The 25,884-nt window shown below is 29.1% G+C and overlaps 1 protein-coding gene across 1 annotated transcript in view; it reads left to right on the top strand.

The window, feature by feature from the left end:
- The window catches only part of cv-c (crossveinless c), a 224,741-nt gene that overhangs the window by 37,673 nt on the left and 161,184 nt on the right, over positions 1-25,884 (top strand). The window contains exon 2 of the mRNA XM_065515477.1: positions 684-718. The gene's annotated coding sequence lies outside the window, so the exon portion shown is untranslated. The remainder of the gene's footprint in view (positions 1-683; positions 719-25,884) is intronic.

Here is a 25,884-nt window from a genome sequence, read left to right on the forward strand (position 1 = left end):
CAAAATTTTTTGAAAAGCTTGTTGTTGCAAAGAAGAATGTAACACATTTTAGTGGGTATAGCTAAGTTTTTATAAATAAATGTTGGCATCATATAGCCTCATGTTGCCAACAAAAGTTTTACAATAAATGTATTCCCCTTATAAAGTAGAAGATATCCTTTGGCTTACAACCTGCTAGTCTAACGTAGAATATGAAGCTAGGCACCTAGTTCATTGACATTGCAGGTCACGAGCAATGACACATGTTACTAACTTAACTTCGTCAGCGCACAATCTACGATGACCCATTACCGTATCTTTAATTACCCTAATGATACTTCTGTCCAGGTCCAATAACATACTGTTACCTACCATAGTCAGTCCAGACTCCTGAAAGTTTTCGTGGTTAATCTGATTAGTCATAAGTAGAATATCCCTTTGGTAGTGGTATCAATATATCTCTCACAGAGAGGAATTGCTAACAAAATGTTTACAGAAAAATTAAAGTTAATTAGGAAATAGTTCCATTATAAAATGTAGTCTTTTGAAAGGACCATTTAAAAACTTTCTTAAAGCCATACAAATGTTTAAAGGAAATTTAAATAAAAAAGTATTCTTAAAATATACATATTTAAGTAAATAATTTTTTGTTGTTATCCCATAAACTCTTAATTAACGATTTATTTTATTATTTTTCATTTCAGTTGACCGTTTTTAGTTTACATCAAAGGAGAGATTGGTGAGTAAAGCTACATAATATTTAAAAAGATATGATTTGAGGTCACAGTTTGAACAAACGATGAAGTCCATTTTCGCCTTAAAATTAATCTATTTTTTGGACTGGTGGCATTTATGCAAAATGGTCATAGCCAGGCACAGAAAAGTATAAACGATCGTACTTTGTTTTCAAGTTACCAATTTAATACTATAAAACTAAAACAGTTTTTTATAGAACAATTTTTGTATAACAGTTTTTTCTATAAAAAAGTTTATATCTTACAGTATTTTCTATAGAAAAATTGTAACAGTATTTTCTTTTAAAAAACTTTGCGTATAACAGTTTTCTCTATAGAAGCATTTGTGTATACCAGTTTTTTTCTATAGAAAAATTTGTGTATATCAGTTTTTTTCATGGATATATATCAGTTTTTTCTATAAACTATTTTTTGTATAACAGATTTATCTATAAACTAATTTGTGTATAACAGTTTTTGCTATAGAAAAAATTGTGTATAACAGAAGTTTCGAATGAAAATAATAAAACAAATAAATTTTAGTAATTTGAGGGTGAAGAAAGTACTAAGTATTTGAATATTATTATGATTCCAAGCATAAATTTAATTTTTCTTCCCTGGTTGTGGACATTTGCCATTATTGGATGTAATAAAAAAAACTATGTAATTCAAATCTTGAATAAATTTTGGAGGAGCCATTACTAAATAAATAAGAAATTTACACTTTTTGAAGGTTCTTGAATTAACTTAAACGAACTGGTTCCGTTTTTATACCCTTCGCCATGAGTTTCGAAATCAACTTTGTGTTGAAATCAACTTTATGTTGTATGTTAAAATCAACTTTCCGAAGCCTCCAAATAACTTACATACACGATTCATATATCAATATCTCCGAAATTCTTCCGGCTCGGTTGCTATTTAAAATCGGTCCACAAATGGCTGAGATATAAGGAAAAACCAGGACAACCTCGATTTTTGACCTATATCTGGATTACTAAGTCATTAATATAGACAATGTGGATATCTAATGAGTGATATTTCAAAGTCCATTGCAACGATGTATATGTATAAGGCTGCAGTAAGTTGGACCTACAATGGGTCAAAATCGGGAAAATTATTTTTTAACCCGAATTTTTTTTACCAAAACTTTTCAATTCTTTTTCCAAAAATTTTTTTTTTTAAAAACAATTAGAAAAAAAAAATTTGAAAACAATTTAAAAAAAAACTAGTTTTGTTTAAATAAAAATATTTAAAAAAAATATATTTTTAAGTATAATTTGGTGAAGGGTATAAAAGATCCGGTACAGCCGAATATAGCTCTCTGACTTGTTAATATTATAACAGATATGTATCAAAATTAAATTATTTTTTTGTTACTAAATTTGTACATATTTAAACCAGTAAAGTGATGTGAATGAAGTAAAGTGATGTGAATTTGCACATGTCATGGAAATAGAACGTTTTAAACAATTGACACATATTTCCAGCAGGGATATACATTTTTTATTGGTTGTTATCCTCTTATACTTACACTCATCATTACAATTATTTTTAACACATTCCTTTTAAATCCATATTAAAATAAACAAACAATTACATTTCTTTCTCCTAAAATTATAGTGTTTATAGCGTGTGAAAAGATTATTTAAATGGCCATAAAATACAAATATTACATTGTTCGTACGTCCGTCTAACACACAGCAATATTGTAACAAGTGCTGTAACCCAATTTCATTTATAGAAATAAATCTAAACAAAATTCAATCATAATTTCCACTTGTTTTAAATAAAATTTGAAAAGAAATTATGATGGTTTTTTGGGGAAATTTTGTTTATTTTCAATAATAAACATCCGTATGGCGTTAAATGTGATGGCCTGGAATGGAAATGGGAAAAATAGAAGAATATGCATGCTGTGGTTATAAATAAAAGTATTTTATTGAAAAGAAATGTTTTCTTTTTGTAACAAATTTGTGGAAAAATATAAACAATTTGTTTTATTTTTCAAAGAAAATTTGCGTTAAAACTTTAGTTTAATTTAAAAGGTTTTAAAGAACGCACGTTTTTTTAGTTTTGTGTAAAAAACATTAAATTTTTCTTTAAGTTTTTTTTTTTTTAAAAAAAGAGTATGTCAAAGCAATATAGTGAAAGTTAAGGAAAATTCAAAATAAAATGTTGCAGTGCAAAAGGTACACTACTAATAAAGTGTTAGTTCTTGATAATTTATGTTTTTTTAAAATTGTTATTATTTAAACAAAATTCATTGATCAATTTGTCAATATTTTAAGCCTACAAAACGTGTTCAACATTGACAATTTCAACTCAAGTTTCTTTAAAAAATAAAAAAAATTACTAACAAACTTTAAACAAATTTACGATTAATGCCCGGCATATAATTTCGTTTATCTTGACATTTTGTATGAACATTTGACGTTTGTCAAGGCACACGCACGCACCTTTATTTTTGAAATTGTGTCTTTCAGTAAAATATAAAATAAATAAAAACTAAATATCACATATTTTAGGCTTAACATAAAATTAACAAAATAAAAAAAAATAGCAGTCATATATATTGGCATATATTTGCATAAAAAGGCTTTAATCACCTTTATATATATTTCAATACTTTTCAAAACCCAACTAAATAAAATACCACTAAATTTAAACGCTGATAATTTATTGAAGTTTGAATTGTCTACAGTATTAAATGTTTTTTTTCTTTTTTGGGTTTCAAGCTAAACTTTTTCTTGCTGTCATGTTTTCCTTTAGTGCGTTGGTAAATAATATTTAAATTTTTTCGTAATAAATAAGAAATTTTGTGTGTAAATAAATCTTTAAATTACCCACGATTTTATACTTAAAGTTTAATTGTAAATGATCTCTTTATGATGATGGTGGGGCAAAAAAAGTGTTAATAATGATTTATTGATATACCATTTCAAAACTCATTAAAGTATCAATTAATAGTTCATATTCAATAATGAACGAGTTTATAAGCAATAGATAAAACACGATTTGTTTATTATAAAAAAAAAACTTCAAAATAGTGCTGTGATTTCAATGCCATTCCAAATATGTTTCATTAAAAGTGCTTGAAAGTGGGAAGAAACCTAATTAAAATAAATTAAATTGTATATGTATAATTCAGATTTTTATGAACCTTAACGTCGATTATGGTTTAGATTATTGTGTAAAACATGCTCACTTTCAAAATACATAAGTAAAATTAATTAAATTTATTATATATTTGGTCGATTCAAAAGTTGTCCTATCATGTCATATTGTCAAAATGTTCTAATATTTCAAGACTCGGCGTTTCAGGTTAACCGACTCTTAGGTGTTCGGCGCCTAATCGGGAAATTATTTTTTTAGCCGAATTTTTTTTTTCACTACAAATATTTTTTTATCACAAAATTTTTTTTGCACTAAAATTAAAAAAAAATCACAAAATATGTTTCACTAAACAAATTTTTTATCATAAAATTTTTTTCTCTAATAAATTAAAAAAAATTGTTGCCATAAAATTCGTATGTGTATGTGTGTGCTTGACCAGCAATGTTGCACCAGTATGTTTCTATTTAAATATCTTTAAATCTTAGTTGTATGTAGCATTCCTACCTTATTGCTAAATAACTTCCTCCTAATTATCATAATATCTTTTGGCAACATCAAACACTTTAACCTTTTAACCCTTCACGCTTAAACCATTAAAAGAGTAACCTTTTCTCAGCAATTTGTGTGGTTTCTTAGTTCGCACAAAATCAATTCATTCAAACTGAATGAAAGAAAAAAAAAACAAAAATAAAACAAATTGTGGATTATTTAAAACTTTTACTTAAGTGAACATAAAGACCATATAATTTTAAGTTGCACAAATAAACTCTATGCAACCACCACCAACAGCAACACCAGCAGCAGCAGTAGGCATTAAAGCGGCAATTAATCAAAGAGCCTTTTAAGAGGCACACAAACCAAAAATTATACAAAATGTAAAATATGTTCACCTTTACTTTTTTGCCTTAAACTTTCTTTGTCCCCCCCTCCGCAATAAATATAAAAAAGCATACAAACAATTTGAACAAATTTGTATTTTGTGCGTTTTTAAATAAAACGCCATCCTACGATTTGTAGTAGTAGTGACTAGTGATGTCACCACAAAAAATGTTTGCTAAAAAAAAAGAAACAAGTTGTAAACATTTGACGGCTTAAAGAAAAAAAAGAAAATTCAAAAAAAATACTGCATGAAGAGGCCGTCACTTGTTGGCAGGCATCATCGTCATCATCCTCTTGAGCCTCTTATACATTTTCACAGGCTTTTCCTTTCAGTTGCTACTTTGGCTTGTACAGCTAAAAAATTAAATGGAAAATTAGCTTTAGTTAAAAATCAATTTAGCAAAATGTTCATATTTTCACATTCTTTTGTTGCTGTTGTTGATGGCGTTTGTTTGCTTAAATATTTGAAATGCCAAATTTGTTAACTGCCCGCTTGTCTGTCTTTTAGTCTGTCAAATAATTTGATATATTTTTTATTTACATGTAAAAATGTTGAACATTTTATCCTTTTGTGACATTTAAATAAAAATATATTTGGTTTTTTTATGAAAACTCACGTTTATTTTCTTTATTTTAAGTTGTCTGAAAAAGTTGAAAATCATTTGAAATTTTTCTTTTGATGCCTTGTCTTTTGGAGGTTTTCTTTAAAAAGTTGTCAGGATTTGTTGTCAAATTTGTGAAATTTGTTAAGAAACTAAACGCATTTTATTTACATACTATGGGTACATACATATGTACACAGAGAAAACAGATTCGCAATAGCAACCGAATTTGTTGCCAATCGAATGATTCGGTTGCACACACTGAATTTTTCTGTTCTAGCAACAGAAAATCAGTGGATAAAGAAGAATTTCGGTTGAAGCAACCAAATGAATGATTCTACCTTAGTGACTGAATTTTACAGTTGTGACTTTCTGTTGATAGAACCGAAAAATTCTATGTGTTCAACCGAATCATTCCCATGATATGTTAGAAGCATTTGTATTAGAGCACCTTTCGCTTTGGTATATTAGCCGTATGACCTACACCACTATAGTGGGGATGGTATTATGCCTTTGTGCTGAGGTTTATAACGCCCGAAAATATTGGCCTTAAAGTTTATCGATCGACTCAGAATCACTTGCTTTTAAATGTTGTCCGTCCATCCGTCTTGCTGTCGGGCTGTCCACCTTGTGCCCGAAGTACAGGTAGCAATTTTAAAGGTATTTCGATCAAATTTCGCATATGCATTTTTTTCGGACCTAGGACGAAGCCTATTGAAACTGGCTACAATCGGTCCATTATACAAATGTCCTCCCAAAATAAGTGTAATATATACGGAAGTCATATCACCTAATTTTATAATCATAGGTTCATAATTAGTCATAGCTCACATACATATATGACACACTTCTGAAAATCACTTTAACGAGCATAAATATCTTAAAAATGCTGGTATCCGGTTTGACAAGACCTAATTTCATGGCGCTCGGTCTATAATTGATCATAGACCGAAATTTTAAAAGAAAAAATTGTTTCTCATATACTCATTGTAGGGTATTATATAGTCGGGCTTGACCGACCATACTTTCTTACTTGTTAATATATGTACCCGTTTTTTTAAATCAAAATTCAGATTTTAGTTGATGAAATTTGTGTTTTATCAAACATTTTTTTTTTAAATTGCCGGCAACTTATTTATAGACCGATTATGCTAATTTTCAATAGCAAATAACCTAGCACTTTAACGAATATTTTGATGTACAATACAAGTCCGATAGTTATTAGGAGACTTTGGAAAGTTGATTCAAAAATACATAAATCAGCTCTCCTACCTATTAGAACATTCAGAATAGTATATACCTTATGAAGATTGAAGAAATATCAAACGGAGTGGCAAACTTCATATAGAGTTACCTCTTTTTTAATGGTATAACATCTATAAAGCGTTTTCTAATTTTTAGGTGTTCCCCTAGTTAAAGAAATGCTATGCAAATTGTATTTACGGAATTAGGTTTATTACCTAAAATGTCTTACATTTTAATATATTTCTGTTTAACTCATAAAATTACTTAGTTCCATTTAAAATATATCTTCTCCTTAATGATTTGGGACATGTGATAAAACTTTTCATCTACAAAACCAAATCAACATATTAAGAAGCCCCTAAAATGTTCAGTTTATCTAGCCAAATCCAATAAAAATTAAAGATTTCTGCCAAATACTAACTTTTATTATAAAATGTTTTGGTATTATTTGGAAGACATTGACATTTATTGCACGTGTCTCAAAGAGACAATAACTCTACCAAGTTATAAAACAAAATAAAAAGTAATAATATTACTAATCATGGCAGCTTTTAAGATAAGCCAGCAAAAAAACGTTTCAAAAATATTATAAACAAAATTGTCAATTAATGATGTTGATAAAAACGCGTTTAAATACAAAAAAATACAGACAAAAACCACACCTAATAATAAAAAAATTAATGCAATTTAAATAGTGTAAGTTCCATTTGTGACGAGTACTCGTAGCTAACAAAACAAACAAGCAAATAATGATTATTTGTGTAATAAAACAAAATTCAAGGGCAAGGACGTTGAATATACGATAAACTCAAAGCAAAATATTAAAAAAAGCTTAACTTTGTAGAAAAATAATGATAGAAAAAAACACTTATGTCAAGAGAGCGGTAGTTCGAACAAAAAAATTAGAAAACAGTGTATAGAAATCACGATGAATTAAAAATGAATTAGCAGAAATAAAATGCTGAAAGGGGGAAAGTGCGCCAGATACAAGATGTGTATTTGGGTGGGTTAATAAAAGCTATAACTTTATAACAACACTGAATTTTATACTTTTATAACATTAAAACAAGTTGCCATATTACTATTTTTCATGTTGCAATTATCTCTCAAAATGTAGCTTTCTATATGATCCAAATGGACCAACAACCTATTTGTTTCTACTCGTAATGGTTAACATGGGTGGGAAAATTGTTTCTTAAATATGTTCTCGACTCCTAAGAAATTACAAGTCAATTTAGCAACTATTTAGGTTTGTTTGCTCACATCCAAAATACAAAATCATAATAAATGAAATACTCTAAAATGTTTATTATTACACTAACAGTTTGCTATTGAAAATCATAAAAATCGTTTCAGTACGAATCAAATTGTGTTGCTTTTAAGTGAAAATATTTTCAATATCGATTTAGACTCGGCTTGTTGTTGTATTGTGTATATGAGTTTTGATTGCGGTTGTTTTGTTGCCCTAAAACCCAAGCTTCGCCCTCAAATTTATCAAAAGGTACCATTTTTTAAAAGGCTTTTCCTGTTATTGTTATACCATTCACCTTCGTGATAGCGGAGTCGATTAAGCCATGCCCGTCTGTCTGGCTGTCAGTCTGTTTAAATCAACTTTCCGAAGTCCCCAAATAATTTACACACACGATTCAGACATCAATATCTCCGGAATTCTTCCGGCTCGGTTGCTATTTAAAATCGACAAATGGCTGAGATATAAATAAAAAACCAGGACAACCTCGATTTTTTACCCATTTTTGACCTATCTCTGGATTACTAAGTCATTAATATTGACAATATGGATATCTAATAATTGATATTTTCAACAAAAGTTATTTTGTCGTTAAATATTAAAAAAAAAATTTAAAAAACAAAATATTTTTTTAAAATTTAAAAAATTTAAAAAAAAACCAATTCGAAAATTTTTTTTCTAAAAAATGAAAAAAAAAACTTTGGAAAAAAAATAAATTTTGTTTGTCTAAAAATATTAAAGATTTAAATTTGGTGAAGGGTTTTTCAAGTTCGTTTGTGTTAATGAAATAGTTTTTGTATTTTTTGATTAAAAGTATTAAAATGGAAGCAATAAAATTGCATAAATGGTAATGTAACACATTATGAGGGTTTTTTTAAACTTTTAAACTGGTACAAAATACGTTGGCAACATTTTGTATCAGAAATGAAAACGACATAAGACTTATAGTCTTAGTAGATATTTGTAGACTCTTGATTTATTTAAAATCTTCTTTTTATAGTCATTTACAGCCTAAGTTCAGCTTAAATCGATTTTTGGATTTTCTAAGAGTCTTAGTTTAGCTCCAATTATTGTTTTCATTGAGGCTTAGTTCTGTTTTAATCGTAAGACTTTATATAGTATTGGTTTACTTTCAAGAGCATTTAGTCTTAGTTCAGCTTTAATCTTAAAATTTTTAAGAATCCTAGTACAGCTTCAAGCGTTTTTTTAGCTCAGCTTTAATCGGACAATTTTTCTATCATAGAATTTTAATAGAATTAGCTCAGGTCGCTTTAGAGTCTAGTTTAGTCTTAGCTGGGCTTCAATTTTAGATTTTTGGCTTCTTAGTTCTATTTTAATCGCAGTTTTTTTTAGCTTCTATCGTGGGTATTTTTAGAGCTTTATTCATTGGTCTTTCTAAAGTTTTCTATATTCTTATACCATCTTTTATCGTTTGTCTTTTTATATACATAGTTCAGCATTCAATGTAGGTCTTTTTAGATTTTTAATTCGGCATATTTAAACATACCAAGTAATCAGGCGTATAATCACTTGACACTTTAGGGACCCTAAGTAATCTAGAGAGTGGCCAGTTAAATTTTTTTATATTGTATATTACTTTAGGAATTAATGTATTGCAGAGTCAATTGTCATTTTGTTATTCCTTATAATCAGGAGTTAAACCATTTTTATCATATTTAAGTTTCATAGTCCTTAGATAAGATATAATGCAGTCAGTTCGAAAGTTTAATAACATTTCTTTTTAGGGACTAGCTAGTTTACTAAACTCATATAAGTCAGTTCAATTTCTATATTACTGTCCCTTATTGTATTTTTCTGGGGCTAATAATTTTACCAACATCAACTAATCAAAAGTACGGTAAATTATATTTTAGCTAAGTCTGAGCGGACAATATTAAAGCCTCATTTATAATTTCAACTCATTACAGTAAATTATTCAAGGAGTTTGGAATAAATTTGGTATATTACAAGGACAACTCATTATTTTACTTAAATTTAGTTATCTACAACCCGTGGTAGACAAGAGTGCAGTCATTTTAAAATTTAAATACATAATATTTTAGGGTATTTTTATAATTAAACTTCCTCTCTACGCAAATTTTAATCACAAACATATAAAATGCATTCATTAACTTTATACGCTATAAATCATTACAAATTATGTATAATTTCCTTATTAAAAACTTAAATAGATAAATAAATAAATTAGCCAATATATGTTAAATATAATAGTTTAATATCTACTGTATGTTAAGTTGCACGGGAAGTCATAATTTAACATTATAATACAGTTTTGTTTAATATTGCATGCCATTTATTAAGTTTTAGATTAAAGTTTCTTTTAAAAATATTATTAACTCTTTTTAAAACAAATTTCCTTTAAATAAAAAATACAAATTTTTGTTTGTTTAAATAAATTCATTTACAAATTACTGTTTGTCTACTTAACATACATATGAAGGTATATATATATTTTTTCTTTATGGCCAATTGCATTGGCAGTTTTATTCCAAATCATGACACAAAAAGTACTTACAATTTTATATACAATGACTTTTTGCTGCTGCTTAGTGTACCAGTCTTTTTCTGCTGCCGTTATTGTAAGTGCGTTTAACTGTCAACTATCCCTCTTAGAGCTGTCAATGAATTTCGATTTTATCTATTCAAAAAATATATATATGTATTTTTCAAGACATTTTCCCCCTTTTACAAAAATCTTTAAAAAAAAAAACATTATCGTAAACAATAAAATCCATCCATTCGTTTCAATTTGTGCGTTTTATGGCCGTTTTGTTTCACATTTAAATTCGGTTTCTTTGATATAATTTTTTTTAAGTTCACTTCAAATTACCAGTAGTTAGCATTTGACAGCCATCAATCTATTTAATGGACAGTAAATAGTTTAGATTTTCAATTCAATTGATTTTTTTGTTTGTTAATTTTATGTATGTTAAAAAATGTTTTAATAAAAAAGTATTAAGAGATTGATTCTTTTTATTTTGTAGCTTTAAAAAGAATAAGTTTTTTTTAATTTGTTTGTAAAATTGTTACAAATTTATTTTTCATTTTGAAATGATTGATTCTTTTTGATCTCAAAGAAAAGTAAAAGTATTTTATAAGAATTTAAAACTAATTACTTTCCAAAAATGCTGTCACTATTTTCAGTAATGAAAAATTTCTTTAGCACAGGCGCGGATCCAGGGGGCAGGTGAAAAAATTTATCCCAAAGAGTTTTAATATAAAAAAGGAAAAAAAAATAAATCCCGGGATCCCTGGATTTACATTTATAAAATTCCGAATCCTGAGACTTGTAAAACCCAGTCCCGTTTGGCATCCCTAATATAAATGTAAATGCGAGTCTAATTTCTGTAGATCTAGTTTTGATTGGAGGATTTTTAAGTTAAGACATAAATAAAAAACAAATATAAATTGTAGATGTAACAAATCAAGTTAAAGTAATAACTTGTTGGAGTATTCATAGAAGGTGTGAACTGACACAATTTTAGTTATGTGACTGGTTTCTAGGTAGGGACTAGCATTTACATTTCAATGAACTAAAAGTACAACACTGCTTCTGTTAACAGGCATCTGTCAGTTTACTCCTGTCAAAATTTGAATAAGCTGCGTCATTTAGTTTGTGTTTGACAGCCATTAATAGCAGACTACAGCCTGACTTGAGGAGAAGATGAAAAAAGTGAATTTCGGGGTCTCGAAACAATTGAAACCAATCACGATATGGTATTGGTCGAACGGATACTGAAAGTGCGAGATATTGTGAAAGCCATTGGCATCTCACATTGCTCAGGTGGTTTCAATTTTGAATGATCACTTGGCTATGAGAAAGCTTTCCGCCAGATGGCAGCCACGTTTACTCACAATCGGGGGCACAAAGGGGTGCTCACATGTTGCAGTTTCCATGAATTAGACCACGAATTGCTCCCTCATTCGCCAAGCTTACTGCTTAAATATATATTTTAACTATTGTTCCCCTAATAGTCAATCTAAAAGACGGCCTTAGTAATCAAGCCAATGATATAGTCCAATAGCCGCACAGTGCTTTGTTTTCATATAGGCAATGGACAAAAATAGAAGGAGTTATTGCAGACGAATAAAAATTAGTGGAATATTACCTTTTGGTAAGATTAAGAAAAAATATAATTCTTGAAAAAATCCGTGAAAGGACACGGGTACCTCCCATATATCCTGAACATATAATTTTGAATAAAATTCACAGTTATACTCCTAACATTTTAAAATTTGGTTATAGTCATTTTAATAGAGTTATTGTTGTTTGTGAAAATTTTTATTACAATCGCAGCAAGGATTCGGGTGGCTGCCATACATCATTTTCCTTAAAAAACCTATAAACCTGAATAAAATTATTAATTTTCAGAAATTATTGTTCTCTTATAATATTAGATGCAAAGTTATGAAAATTTTATCGGAAGGATATTCATAATTCCAAGATTTCAATATCCTGTATAACATCTAATTTTTTTTTAAAAAAATTCGTAAAAATCGTTTCTTATTTTGGAACCAATTTGGTTATAATCATTTTAATAATGTTATTGTTGTTTGTGAAAATTTTTATTACAATAGAAGCACGGATTCGGGTGGCTGCCATACATCCTTTTCCTTAAAAAACCTATAAACCTGAATAAAATTATTAATTTTCAGAAATTATTGTTCTCTTAAATTATTAGATTAATTTAGTTATTAACATTTCAGTTCTAGCAAGGATTTACATAACTGCCATATATCCTTTTTTTTAAAAAAATACTGAATATATTGTATATATTTTCTAAATTCGGAAGGACGGATGGACGGACATTTTCAAATGTAGCCTTATGGTTCAGCTGTAATATTAGAAACTGGATGTTGGATTATACTTTAAGTGTTCCTAATATCAGCAGAAGCTCATATTAATATCTCAATCTAAGGATATGTATGTTATATTCAATTATTTACGGTAAAAATGTATTATTTATGGGTGCAATCAAAAACAAAATTTTTTTAAAGTTCTGGTCAAAACGGACAAATAATGATTTCACATTATAATAAATAAGAGATAGGCATTAGATAAAATTAAAGAAAAATTAAAATTGATTAACATGTTTTTTTTTAAATTAAATCAAACTTTGGATTTTTTTTTTGATTTCAGCAAAAAAACATACAACATCAAGAAACAAATAAAGACCTATTAATACACTTTATGCCATTAAACTACTTTTGTTAAATAGCGAAATATTTCTTAGTTATTTAAAAGACAAAAACGGCATTATTTTATAAAAAACCAAAAATCTGCAGCTATTTCCCCAAACCATCAAATTGAAAATTTACGAAATGGCAATTTATACATTTAAACAAAAACAAAATTTTAATAGTTTTCATACGAAAGGACAACTAATGATTACATTTTCTTATAGATAATACGTATGGCTATTCTATAGTAAAACATAATCAAAATAGATTAACACGTATTTTACTAATATTCCAACAAAGTTTTAGAATTTCAGGCTTACAATAAAAAAATGTTAATTATTAAAAATTGCGCAGATTAAACTGTTAAACCTTTTTTGACAAAAACAGTAATTTTCCATATTTCCACATTCATATTCATTCATTCGCAGCCAATAGCGAGTTTATGTCTTTTAAAACGAACTTTTAACAATGATTTTAGTTAACCTTAAAAAAATATATTTTTCTCCATAAAATTTATGTTGAAAATGTACTAACTTTAGCGACCTCTAGTGACGACATAAAAATATATTTATAAAGAATCTTTTTTTAAACGAATGCGTTATTTAGTTGTCTATTCAAAAATATAAATTTCATTAACATCAATGACATGATCTTGTTTTTGAATTTTGTCCATTGAACAAAGCACTGTGAGCCGGTAGTATTTCATTTAAATCTTCGAACTGTCTACAACTTGTTTATATAAGAGACAGCAAAATGCCAATAGACACAGGAATATATGAAAGAAATTGGACAAATTTATAAAAAAAAAGATCGGATTGCAGGAACATCCTGCGTCATTAACGATAATGGAACCCGTAACCCTCAGACTAATAGTCTGATAGCACACTATCAACTTGACTATATAATATATCAGCCTAACCACAAAAGCCCTAAAGTCGATTTTAAGTCCATAAAGTTGACTATTATTTTATTTAAATTGAAAATGTCTTTTATAGTTAGGTTGTATTACTTTACTTGAGTGAAATAACTACTTCCTGAAGTAAAATATAAAAAAAACTTTAAACTCACTACATTATAGATTACTTAGCAACACTGAGGATACAATTGATTCTTCGTTTGATTACCTGGGATGTAGAAAGTAACCAATTGAATTATATTTTCTTACATACGTGTCAGATTATTCAAAACTGAACTCATAAATAAACCATTTCGTTAAATTTGTTGAGGTTTATTTTAAATTTTCATAGCTTCATTTCAACTGCATCAATTTTGCTGATTTTTAATACCAACCTACTTAATATAATGATAAACATTATAGAAAAATCTCTTTTATTTCGGTTTTGTATTTTAGTCATGAGAGTTATTTACACTAACTTACATAAGTCAACTTAAAATTGTGTGATTCTTGAAACGACGAACTTATTCAAAATCACATTCACTAACTGCGCTCATAAAGGGTGTAAAAGACCAAAATTACCTCTTAATGAAGCAGTTTACTTTCATAATTATGAACAATTAAATAATATTTACTGATATTTAAAAAAAATAATTTATAGTATTTGGCCATTTTTGCACTTGCAATTACTTATAATACAAACACACACACTTGTCATGCCAGCGATTGAATCATTAATAATAAATTAAATGAGTAAATGTTTTATTACTTTTTCTGTTGTTGTTGTAGTTGTTTGCATTATTATGGCCGGATATCCTCTAGCCAAATGAAGTAAGGCTTACTTACAACAAAACAACTACTGTAAAGTGTGCAAAAATAATTAATAAAAATGTATACAATTGTTGCTGGTTTGATGTTGCTGTTGCTGTTCGTTGTCTTTTACAATTGATTTGAGTTACAATGATGCATACTAAACAAATTTATTCGTAGATGTAGTTAGTTAATCAGGTGATTTGTTTCCAACTATTCCCATAGACTTGGTCAATATTCATTACTCATGTGCGGTAATGACATTAGAGGAAAAAAATAAGTAAAGACATTTTTCTACACATAATTTTAAGAGAAATACTATAATTTTAGCAAGGTGCTTGATACGTACAGGAAAAGGGCTTGCCGGAAATGTAAAATAGCTAGTTTATTGTAGCTAAAATCACTTTGAGGTGCCATTTTTTTCTACATAATTATTTGCTACTGTTTGCTTATGGTCAATAACTGTTAATTATTAAATTAAATATTTTGTGTTTTCAAACTACGAGTAACATGACTATATTTAAGTTTTAGTTTTTTTTTTCAAAAATATTTAATGAATTTCTACAAGTTTCATGTAGTTTTTATTATAAAAATATCTCACGTTTAAATTTTATAAATTAATTATACAAACATGTTTTGTTTACAATTATTTGCTGTTTTGTTTTCTGTCTAATTTTTATACCCCTTGGTATTATTTGCAATTAATACGTATTAATTTTATTTGAACAACAACACAACACAAAATCTTAACATTTTATAAAATATTCATTAGTTGTTGTGTTGTTGCTTAGTTTTTTTTTGCTTTTCATTTGAACGACACTGGATGGAGACACTTGAATGTATGATTATTGTTGCCAGTTAAAGGTGTTGACTTGGACATAATATTCTTACCTTAAAAACACGAAAAAATAAAAACTTATTGTTCGTGTACAACAGCACCAGTCTAGACCTCATAAATTACATGAAAATTTAACATTATTTTAATACGTGCGTAAAATCCAAAATTTCAATTTTATTTCTAACTGATCAACTGTTTAGGGAATCTATATATAGATTGATTTTTTTATGTACAATTGTATTGTTTTTATTTTTCGATAAAAACGCTAAACAGTATTTGTTTGAAACAAATTGTTTAAAGTAACAATATAATATTTATGTTCGTTATAAGTAGATATTAGTAGAGCTTTATTTTACGACAGCTTTTTTTTATCGAAATGTCAATCTTGTTGAAAACATGATGTTTTTTTGTAGTTTGTTTATTTTATTGGGTTTTCACCAAATTTAGACAAAGTATCAAATATTGCAGTCATTTTTTTCATATAAAGTAAATGATAATAATTTTCATTTGCCACATATTTACACAATTGTTATAACTCAACTGTTCGTACAACCTTTTTGAGAGTGTTTAGATGGCGCCTTATAACATTATGCGAACAAAAAACTAGAAAAATTCAATTACTTTTATGAATTACATTATGCTACACCAAATATATGCAGGAGTTCTCATATATCAATTTTGATTGATTTTATTAAAGTCCATAGAGTTTTTTTATAAGCAAATGTAGTGAAAGTTACAACTTCCAAAAATATTAAGTATGTTGTACACTTATTTCAATTAAGAATTCAAGCAACTTCTTCCTCTTCAAAATATTTTACTTAGAGCATCTTCCTTGCTTAGAAAAAAGAGTTAACCCCCTATCTTTTTTATCCTCAAATCAACAAGTTTTCTTTAAACAAAGCTTTTAAAACGACTTGAAATCCATTAAGTAAGAAAAATAATAAAAATTTCTCTATTTTTTTTTTCATTAAAAGAAAAAACCACCCAAGTCAAAGGTTGACAGGCCCATACGCATTTGCCAAACCAAAAAAAAAATAATTGAAAAAGTAACTTTATGGTGTTTTTTATTATTAACTTTACTCAAATTATTAAATTAACTGACATTTCTTAAATGCTTTGAAAGCTTTTAGTTTCCTATAAATAAAATGTATAAGCACACGCTTTACCATAATCTAACCATAATGAAGATTGAAGCAAAAAAAGTTTTTAAAACCATAAATGCTTGGAATTCGTTAGGCATTGCGCATGTCTAGTCATAAATGGAAGACTAAAGAGGAAAATCCAACTCGCCTAATAACCGCAACGCCATCTGGTTGTCATGCCAGTCAAAAATAGTATGTGAGACATAAATGTGGCTGAAGTCTTTCTTGGACTAGGTATGAATAAAGGCGTTAAGATTTTGGCATTTTTTTTTGTTGTGGTTGTTGTTTTGTTTTTAATTACAGACTGTTTAAGAGGCTTCAACATTTGTTATTTGATTTTTATTTGTGTGCAGAAACACTTTCTTTGGCAATATTTAATAACTGACAATTAGCTGAAGTGGTTAAGTAATCCATAAATGCGGAAAGTTAGAAAAAAGTGATTAAAGCAAAATTCTAAAATATTTTCGAAAATAAATTTTATTAATAAATTGGTCGAAATAAAACTGCTGAATATAAAATTCCTTTTGCCAAATATAGGCATTAGGTATAGAATATGGTAACTTTTTAGGATTTTATTAAATTTAAGAACCAATTTTATTTTTTTGTCCTTTAACAATTTACATTTAGTCTGTTTTTGCTTTATGGCAATAACAACATAACCCAGTCATATAATCAAAAAGACCTCAAGGCATAAACTCAAAGCAAAAAATGTTTAATATAGATTTTTTTTGGGCGAATAAAAATATGTCGATGAATGATTAAGTGTGCACAACAACAGCATGTGGTCTGATTCATTTAATTGCCAAGCTATTGCAACAACAATAACAGCAGCAACACAAGCTGCAGCATCAATAAAATCAAAACAACAAACAAAAAAATCTCACACAGTAGAAAGAGGTAATGAAATAGAAAAAAATTTAAAGAAAACAAAAACAAATTTCTAGCCTTGTTTGTTACCTTGGTTAAATATAAAAGAGCTGCTGTTGCAGCTTTTGCCAACTACTATTTAGCAAGGCAGTGCTGAGATATTTACTATACAGCTACAGCAACCATAGCAACAACAATAACTAGACCAAAAACAAAAAGTGGCAAAGAAAAAAAATATAGTCGGAAAAAGATGCAGTATTAACGATTTAATGTCTAGAGGGCATTTGGCAACAGGTAGCTTTTGTAGACAAGTAACAGCAAATGCAACTGCAACAGCAACAGCAGCAGCGGCTTCTCCTTTCCAAACTACATATTTGCCGCCATTAAGGCTGTTTGGTATAATATAAAAATTGTATTGTAGAAAATTGCAATCATTGTAAAAAGTCCAAAAAGCACCGCCTAATGTTGTGGTTGTTAGTGCTTAAGTTTAACACTGTTTATGTGTTTTTTTATTATTGTAGTTATTTTACATATTTTTTTTTATTATTTGTTACTAAATTGTATTTCAATATTTATATTTAGTGTATAAAACATATATGAGTGATTAATATGTTTTTAGCCAGCAGGAAAATTAATTCAACATACTAAAGAAGTTTATCAACACACTTTTACTTGCAGCTAATAAACTATTGCTATACTGGTACAGGAATTGGTTTTATACTAAAAAAACTCACAAAATGGCTAATAATTGTTAGGGGCTTACATTTTTGTAAATAAGTTTTGTAGATGTTTAAAGTAAAGGTTTATAAAATAATGTTCTAGCGCCACTTTGGTTTTAAATTTCCTTCATTCTATATTAATTATACCCTACACCACCATAGTGGGGAGGGTATATTGGGTTAGTGCTGATGTTTATAACGTGCAAAAATATTGCCCCAACTCCTTAAAGTATACCAATCTACTCAGTATACCAATCTGCTCAGGATCACTTTCAGAGTCGATTAAGCGATGTCCGTCCGTCCGCCTGTTCGTCCGTCCATGCGAACCTTGTAATTAAACTACAGGTCGCCATTTCAAGGATTATTCGAAAAAATTTACAAGGATAAAGCCTATTGAATTTAGTTAGAATCGGTCCATTATATCTCCTAGCCCCCATACGATTGCCCTATCTGAAAATAGTTAAGCTCTCATAAATATCTTAATTATCTAGAAATCCAAACCAAATTCAGCAAGAATAAGTTTGATATAAGCCGAACTCACCTCATCAAATTTTGTGATGATCGGTCCACAATTAGTCATATCATAGCTGCCATATAGAGTCACTTCCGAAAATCCCTTTAACTGGCATTAATCTCATAAAAATGTTGGTATTCGGGCTTGTTCTTTTTTTTACTTTTTTTTAAAAAAAAAAATAATTAGTTCTTCATCCAGCTAAAAAATGAACACATCCTTGAACGATCAAACCCTTATGTGCTCAAATTAGAGTTGTCAAACCGGTTTTCGAATTATTCGAAAAACCGATTTTTTTCCAATTTTCCGGGTTTTTTAAACCGATTTTTACAGAAGGACGTGTTACGCTCGGCTAGTATATGTTGATAATAAAAATTGTTGTCGTTAAAGTTTTTAACCGAAATGGACAATAGTGGTTAAGTGGCATGAAGAAGATGTTCCCTGCTAGCTCTTTGGTAGAAATAACTCTTAACCCATATTCCGAAAGCGTAAGCATATAACATACTCATGTCATGCCTTTACAAATACCTCAGAGTATGCAAATGTCAAAAAAAAATAAAATCTAAATACTAAGCAAAATAAATAAAACAAAGAAAAGAACAAACTAAACCATGACAAGATGATGTGTCATGTAGGGTACAATTCTCCCACCCAAATATTAACGCCTTGACAGAAAGATTACCCCTATTTTATATCTGTCCCTAATAAACATGACTTTTGACTTACATATATTCACATTTTGTTTTGGCTATCCTTCCCATTAAAGAAAAGAAGTTACTGAAGTTTCATTTTAAAAAGAATTCAAAATATTTAATTTATTAAAAAAAATGTAATGCAAAAAAAAAGGTAAACGTAAAAATGAGATTCTAATATATTCATTCATAAAGAAATAAAAATATATGTAGTATGTAGGTATATATATAAGATCATTCTAAAAGAGAAATGATCATAATAAAGAAAAGTAAAATTACTAATTAATGAGCATGGGGACAAAGTTGAAAACGGACCGACAGACAAACAAAATAAATATAATTGATACTCTTAAATAATAAATTGGTTTTTTTACAATTGTTACTCACAAAATCAATATGCAGAGATGTTCCAATTCATGATGTCTCTTTGATGTTGGGCCCAGCAATCAGGAGTACATGATGATGTTGTTGTAATTATTTACAATAAGTGACAATGATTTTGTTTTTATGAATGAAAAATTAACATGAATAAAAATAATAAAAGTAACAAAAAAAAAAGAAATAAGTAGAATAAACTAAAGGTTAGCAAAAGATATTTTAATACACTAATGAAAAAATGTTAGTTAATTCAATTTAACATTTTTGAATTGTAATAATTTGAATTATGAAAATTATGAAATGAATAAGAGTTTTTAGATCAATAATATTTAAATATTTACATTATGTTATCAAATTTAAATAAAATATAAATATAATTCAAATAAAGTTTTAAATTTTTAACATATTTTAAAATGATTAACAATAAGTATAATATTCAATATTTACATTAGGGTTTAATTTAGTTTTAATTAATACATTTTTAGAAAAGTTTTTAGATTTTAATTAGGTATAATATAAATTGCATATAAATTTTAATTATTTAGAAAAAATAGCAAGAATGTTTAATTCAAATTCATTATTTAAATTTTTGTAGTTTTAATATGTTTTTAGAAGTATATAAATTCAGTAATTTTGATAAAAATTTAGATGCAATTTAGATTAATTATTTAATAGGCTTTTAGAAAATATTTTTAGTGTAATATTACATTATCTTTAGTTTAAATAAGTTTTAATCAAAATTCAATGTGCAATATAATTTTAAGTATTTTAATACATTTTAACAAATTTTAAAGTGTAATTTAGACTTAAGTTATTTTAATTAGTTTTAGCAAATTTTTAAGTGCAATATAGATTTTAGGTATTTTAATAGATTTTAACTTAGATTTTTAAGAAATATTTATTGGTTTTAGGAAATTTTAAATGCAATAAGTTTTAAGGTATTTTAATTTAGTTTTGTAGACAAATTTAAAGATTACATTTTAAGAATTTATATTGGTTTTTAGCAAATTTATGTTAATATTAAATTCTAGGATTTTCGATTAAATCTGTTTGACAAATATACGTGTAATTCTGAGATTCTGAAGTATTCAACACGAGTTTTTCAAATCTGAACAAGAATTCGTAAATTTAGAATTTTGACAATTTTTATGATTTAATATAAATTTGATGTAAGTATTTGGGTTAGATTAATTACAAAATATTTGATTTTCCTCTGGATTTACGGAATTCAGGCTTATGTGTAGCTTTATATATTCGGGCACGTGGTGCTAAGTTATCAAAATTGAGGGTTATGCAATAACTTGTATCATATCAATATTAGTAATTCCGGAATTTGCTTATTATTGGCGGTTGCAAGGTTGTTGGCAAATCATTTCTCGAGAAGATTACTATGTTGGATTTTAGTAGTTTTCAAAGATTTGGATGAAGTTAAGTGGCCGCACATGTGCGCCTTATTGGTATTGTATGAATCTTGGAGGGTAAATCTCCAATTTTATAAAAATGTTGTTTTCTGAAGAAGTTTCCTGAATAATACCAAAAATTTCTAATAAAATATCTATAAAGTGAAAGGATGTATTTCTCCACAAGACTTACTTGGAATCAGGATATATATGAATATAATCTTTTTGCACAATATTATATAATATTCCATACACCAAATGGAAAATGTTCACTTAAAATTGTCACTATTTATAACTTTTGCTTTTAAACACGTCTTATAATATCAACTTTCTATTTGAGAATGAATTGAATGTGACCAAGTAACATGATCCCAAGCAAAATGCGTAATTAAAGAATTTAATAAGTGCGTAATTTCTTTCCAATAAGAAATTAATAAAAAAAAATCCATTATATTTATGTTTGTTGAAAGGAGACAAAGATATTTCGACAAAAAAAATGAGATTGAAATTCCATTACGTGTACAATTGAATATACATAATTACGCACATATCAAAAGCGTGAGAACTAAAATAAGGTGCAAAAGAAACAATAAAATATCTATCATGCTATTTATGTGGGGAAGGAAACCAATCTAAACCGAGTAAATATACATCATTAAAAAAAACATTTTAATTAGAATTGGCGAAAATCTTTAAACAATTTTTGCAAAGAAAAAAATCGTAACAAAACTGTTTCGTTTGAGAATTTATTTGATAAACGAACAGGAATCCGATTTTTTTAGTTTTGGCCTAAAATTGTGTTTTCCTTTCTATAGTTTTAATATTTGTAACAACAATTTTTAATAATAATGATTTAAACCAACGTGTGGCACGACCCACGTAAGCCGGGCAATTAATTTTTTAACGCTTTAAATCCGATGTGTGATATTTACCAACATATTTGCCATTTATATCTTCGATATCGTACAAATTATTCCCAATTTTGCTCTTGATCCTACATTTAACAAACTTAGGCAAGAATTTTCTATTAATATGTTTCGACATATCGCTTAATAAATGATTTTTCCTGAACACGATTTCGTCTTTTTGAAATTCGATGGGCCTACTTCTGAGATTGTAGGTTTTCATTGCCTTCGTATGTGCGATATTCAAATTTTCACGTATTTTTCCTCTTAGTTTTGCTAGCTTATCAGATCGATCAATGATATTGAAATCCTCGCCAGGTATGCAACCAAGTTTATCCAAAATTTTATAGGTGGATCCGTGCTGGATCATATTTTGGCCGAATACGGCAAAATAAGGAGAACACTGAATCGAGGTGTGAAAATCGCTTCGTAATATGCTCAAGATTTGCGGAATGTATCTGTCCCAATCCCTATGGTCCTTGTGATCCTGCAGAAAACACCTAATCTTTGTGACTATTTCACGATTTACACGTTCGGATGCATTCGAATGAGGAGCATAAAAACCTGTAGTTGTGTGACTAATTTCGTACATTTCAAAAAACTCTCTCATATCTTTGGACACGAATTGCTTGCCATTGTCACTATGAACATACCTAGGCACTCCGAATGTGGGAAACATTTCCGTTTGGAAAAACAAAATTACATTTGCAGAAGTTGCGGATTTCATGGGTTTAAGAAAAACGAATTTCGTTAAGTGATCTACACATATAAAAATAACCGAATTTTTGACTTTGGTAAACGGGTATGGGCCGAGAAAATCGCAATACCATCTCTCAAATGGTCTATTAGAGATGAACTGATTGCCCATGGTTGGCCTAGAGACTTGGTTTGTGGACTTATTGCTCTTACACACGTCACAGTTATTAACATATTGCTTAATGTCTTTTGCCATCGAAGGCCAAAAGTACTTATTGCGAATCCTAGATAAGGTTTTTCTAAAACCACCATGGCAAGAGGAATTAGAATTATGTGCCAATTTTATTACTTTCTGAGTTAAAGATTTTGGGACCCATATTCGCCAAAGAGTATCCTCTTCGTTTTCAACACCATGCCTAAAATGCACACGTTTCAAAACAACATTATCTGATATGCGAAGATCAGGCAAAGACTCTACATTTTCCGAAATCGTTTTCTTAATATCTTGATATTCGCTATCTTCAAATTCAGCTGACGTTAAGTCAATTTCTGTAAAATCATTTGTTGAATCTAACTCATCTACCTCAATTCTTGACAGACAATCCGGTACGGTATTTAGAGTTCCCTTTCTATGCTCAATCCTGAAATCATAACGTTGTAGCTTTAAGCTCCAACGGGCCAGTCTTCCGCTAAGGTCTTTTTGTGACATTAGCCACTTAAGGGAAGAATGGTCCGTAATTATACGGAACGGTAACCCATCAATATAAGCCCTAAACCTATTCACACACACAATAGCCGCCAAGCATTCAAGCTCCGTCACCGTATAATTCTTTTGTGCACCATTCAATTTCTGGGACACATACGCGATGGGATGTTCCCTACCTTGATCGTCACATTGAAATAGCACACCGCCAACACCTATTTTCGACGCATCACATTGAATGACAAATTCTCTGTTAAAGTCTGGTTGAGCAAGGACAGGGGCAGTGGACAGAGCTAGTTTCAGATTTTCAAATGACATTTTTGCGGCTTCTGTTAAGCTAAAGGATTTTTGGGATTTTTTTAAACAATCAGTCAAAGAACCAGATATATCTGCAAAATTATTAATAAAGCCTCTATACCAGTTAGCCATTCCCACAAACCTTCTCAGTTGTTTTGGCGTCTTTGGTAATGGGAAGTTCTTAATCGCCTCAACTTTTTCTGGGTCTACTTTGAGGCACCCCTCACCTACTATATAACCCAAATAACGAATTTGTTTTTGGCAAAATTTACTCTTGGAGACGTTGATGGTAAGTTTAGCCCTTTGAAGACACAAAGCCACTTCAGATAGAAGTTGAATATGTGACGAAAAATCCGAGCTGCAGACCAATAAGTCGTCCAGGTAAATAAAAACATTTTCTCGTAACCGTGAAGGTATTACCTTGTCCATGAGACGACTCATTGTCTGTGGACCATTGCATAGGCCAAATGGCATATATTTGTAATGATACAATGGCTTGCCTGGAATAACAAATGCTGTTTTCTCTTTTGACGTTTCAGACAGACGGATTTGTAGAAATGCGTCTTTTAGGTCTATACCGCTTATGTAAAAAGTGTCTTTAAGCCTACTGAGCAATCCATTAATGTGGGGTAGAGGGTAGGAATCTTTTTTGGTAACAGCATTGAGCTTCCTAGAGTCAATACAGAGTCTTATCTTCCCTGGTTTCCTTACGAGAACTGCAGGAGAACACCAGGGAGAATTCGATTCTTCGATAACGCCCATATTGAGTAATCGATTGATTTCTGCGTACGCTTCCTCTTGTCTTGGTGGAGACAAGGGGTAATGTTTACATTTTATCGGTGTGGCGTCACCAGTATCAATATGGTGTTCGAGTAAATCGGTACATCCTAAGCCAAGTACCTCAAAAGATGGAAATTTTGTTATTGTTTTCTCTAAGATCAATTTTTGTTCTGGTGTAAGATCATGGAAATGATCATTCGATTCTGAATCAGAATTAAGTTCTGAAATATTACCACTAATAGAAGAAACCGGGATTATGTCAGGGGCAAGTGCGAAATCTCGCCAAAAATTTACACCAAAATATGCCTCTTGACTTAATGTTGGTACTAAATAAAATGAAATATTTTTCTCTACACCTTTAAAAATAACTGGCAATGTACAAAAACCGATTACGTTTTGTTTGGCGCCATTAGCAGTACGAAGAGTAGAATCTAGTTTTCGATATTTAATGTTATTTCTTTCCAAAAATGATAAGCAATCTTTGCCCAAAACTGAGACGTTGGCCCCAGAGTCTAAAAGACCAAATACTGTTTCATCCAGTATTCTAACCCTGGCAAATGGCCTATCATCGGAACCGTGGATTAATGCTGACTCTAATATTTTGCGAAAATAGCGACGCTTTTTATAGCGTATTCTACATTTCATTATCTTGCGGCTTGGTTTGTTAAGAAAAGTTTTATTGGTAGGAGAAAAAGTCAAATTATCGCTACAAAAAGAGCTTTGAAATGTTTCTGTTTGAGTAGAAATCTGTTTTGTTGAAATAAAGTTTGTTTGTGTATTAGCAAGTAATGTTTTAGAAGTATCAGGGTGATTTAAATTATTACCCCTATTGGAGTTTAAGTCAAACTCGGGGTTTGAGGGGGTGGACGAGTGTCCCCGGTCGCCAGTTCGCCCACTTTGCGGTTTCCCAGTGAATTGTGCTTATTAGGACAATTAGGTGTAAAAACACCTTTATGACCGCATTTAAAGCAAAATGGTTGTTTAATTTCTTGGGTGCAGTACATATAAGAGTGTCCAAGTGACATGCAATTCCAACACTTTATATTAGAATAATCATACCTTACTCTTCTACCAGAAATCTGAATCGCATCTATTTGGGGATCTACATATTCAGAATCCTCTGAATCAGAAAGCGATAGGTTTATCTCATTGACATTTCTGGAATTTGTTGTATTTGGGTTCTGAAACTTTGTTTCCCTAATAACTTTCTCTGCTTTGCGGGCAGTATCTCTGAATTCATTCAGATT

The sequence above is a fragment of the Calliphora vicina genome, chromosome 1 (assembly GCF_958450345.1).
Source record: "Calliphora vicina chromosome 1, idCalVici1.1, whole genome shotgun sequence".
Lineage (NCBI taxonomy): Eukaryota > Metazoa > Arthropoda > Insecta > Diptera > Calliphoridae > Calliphora > Calliphora vicina.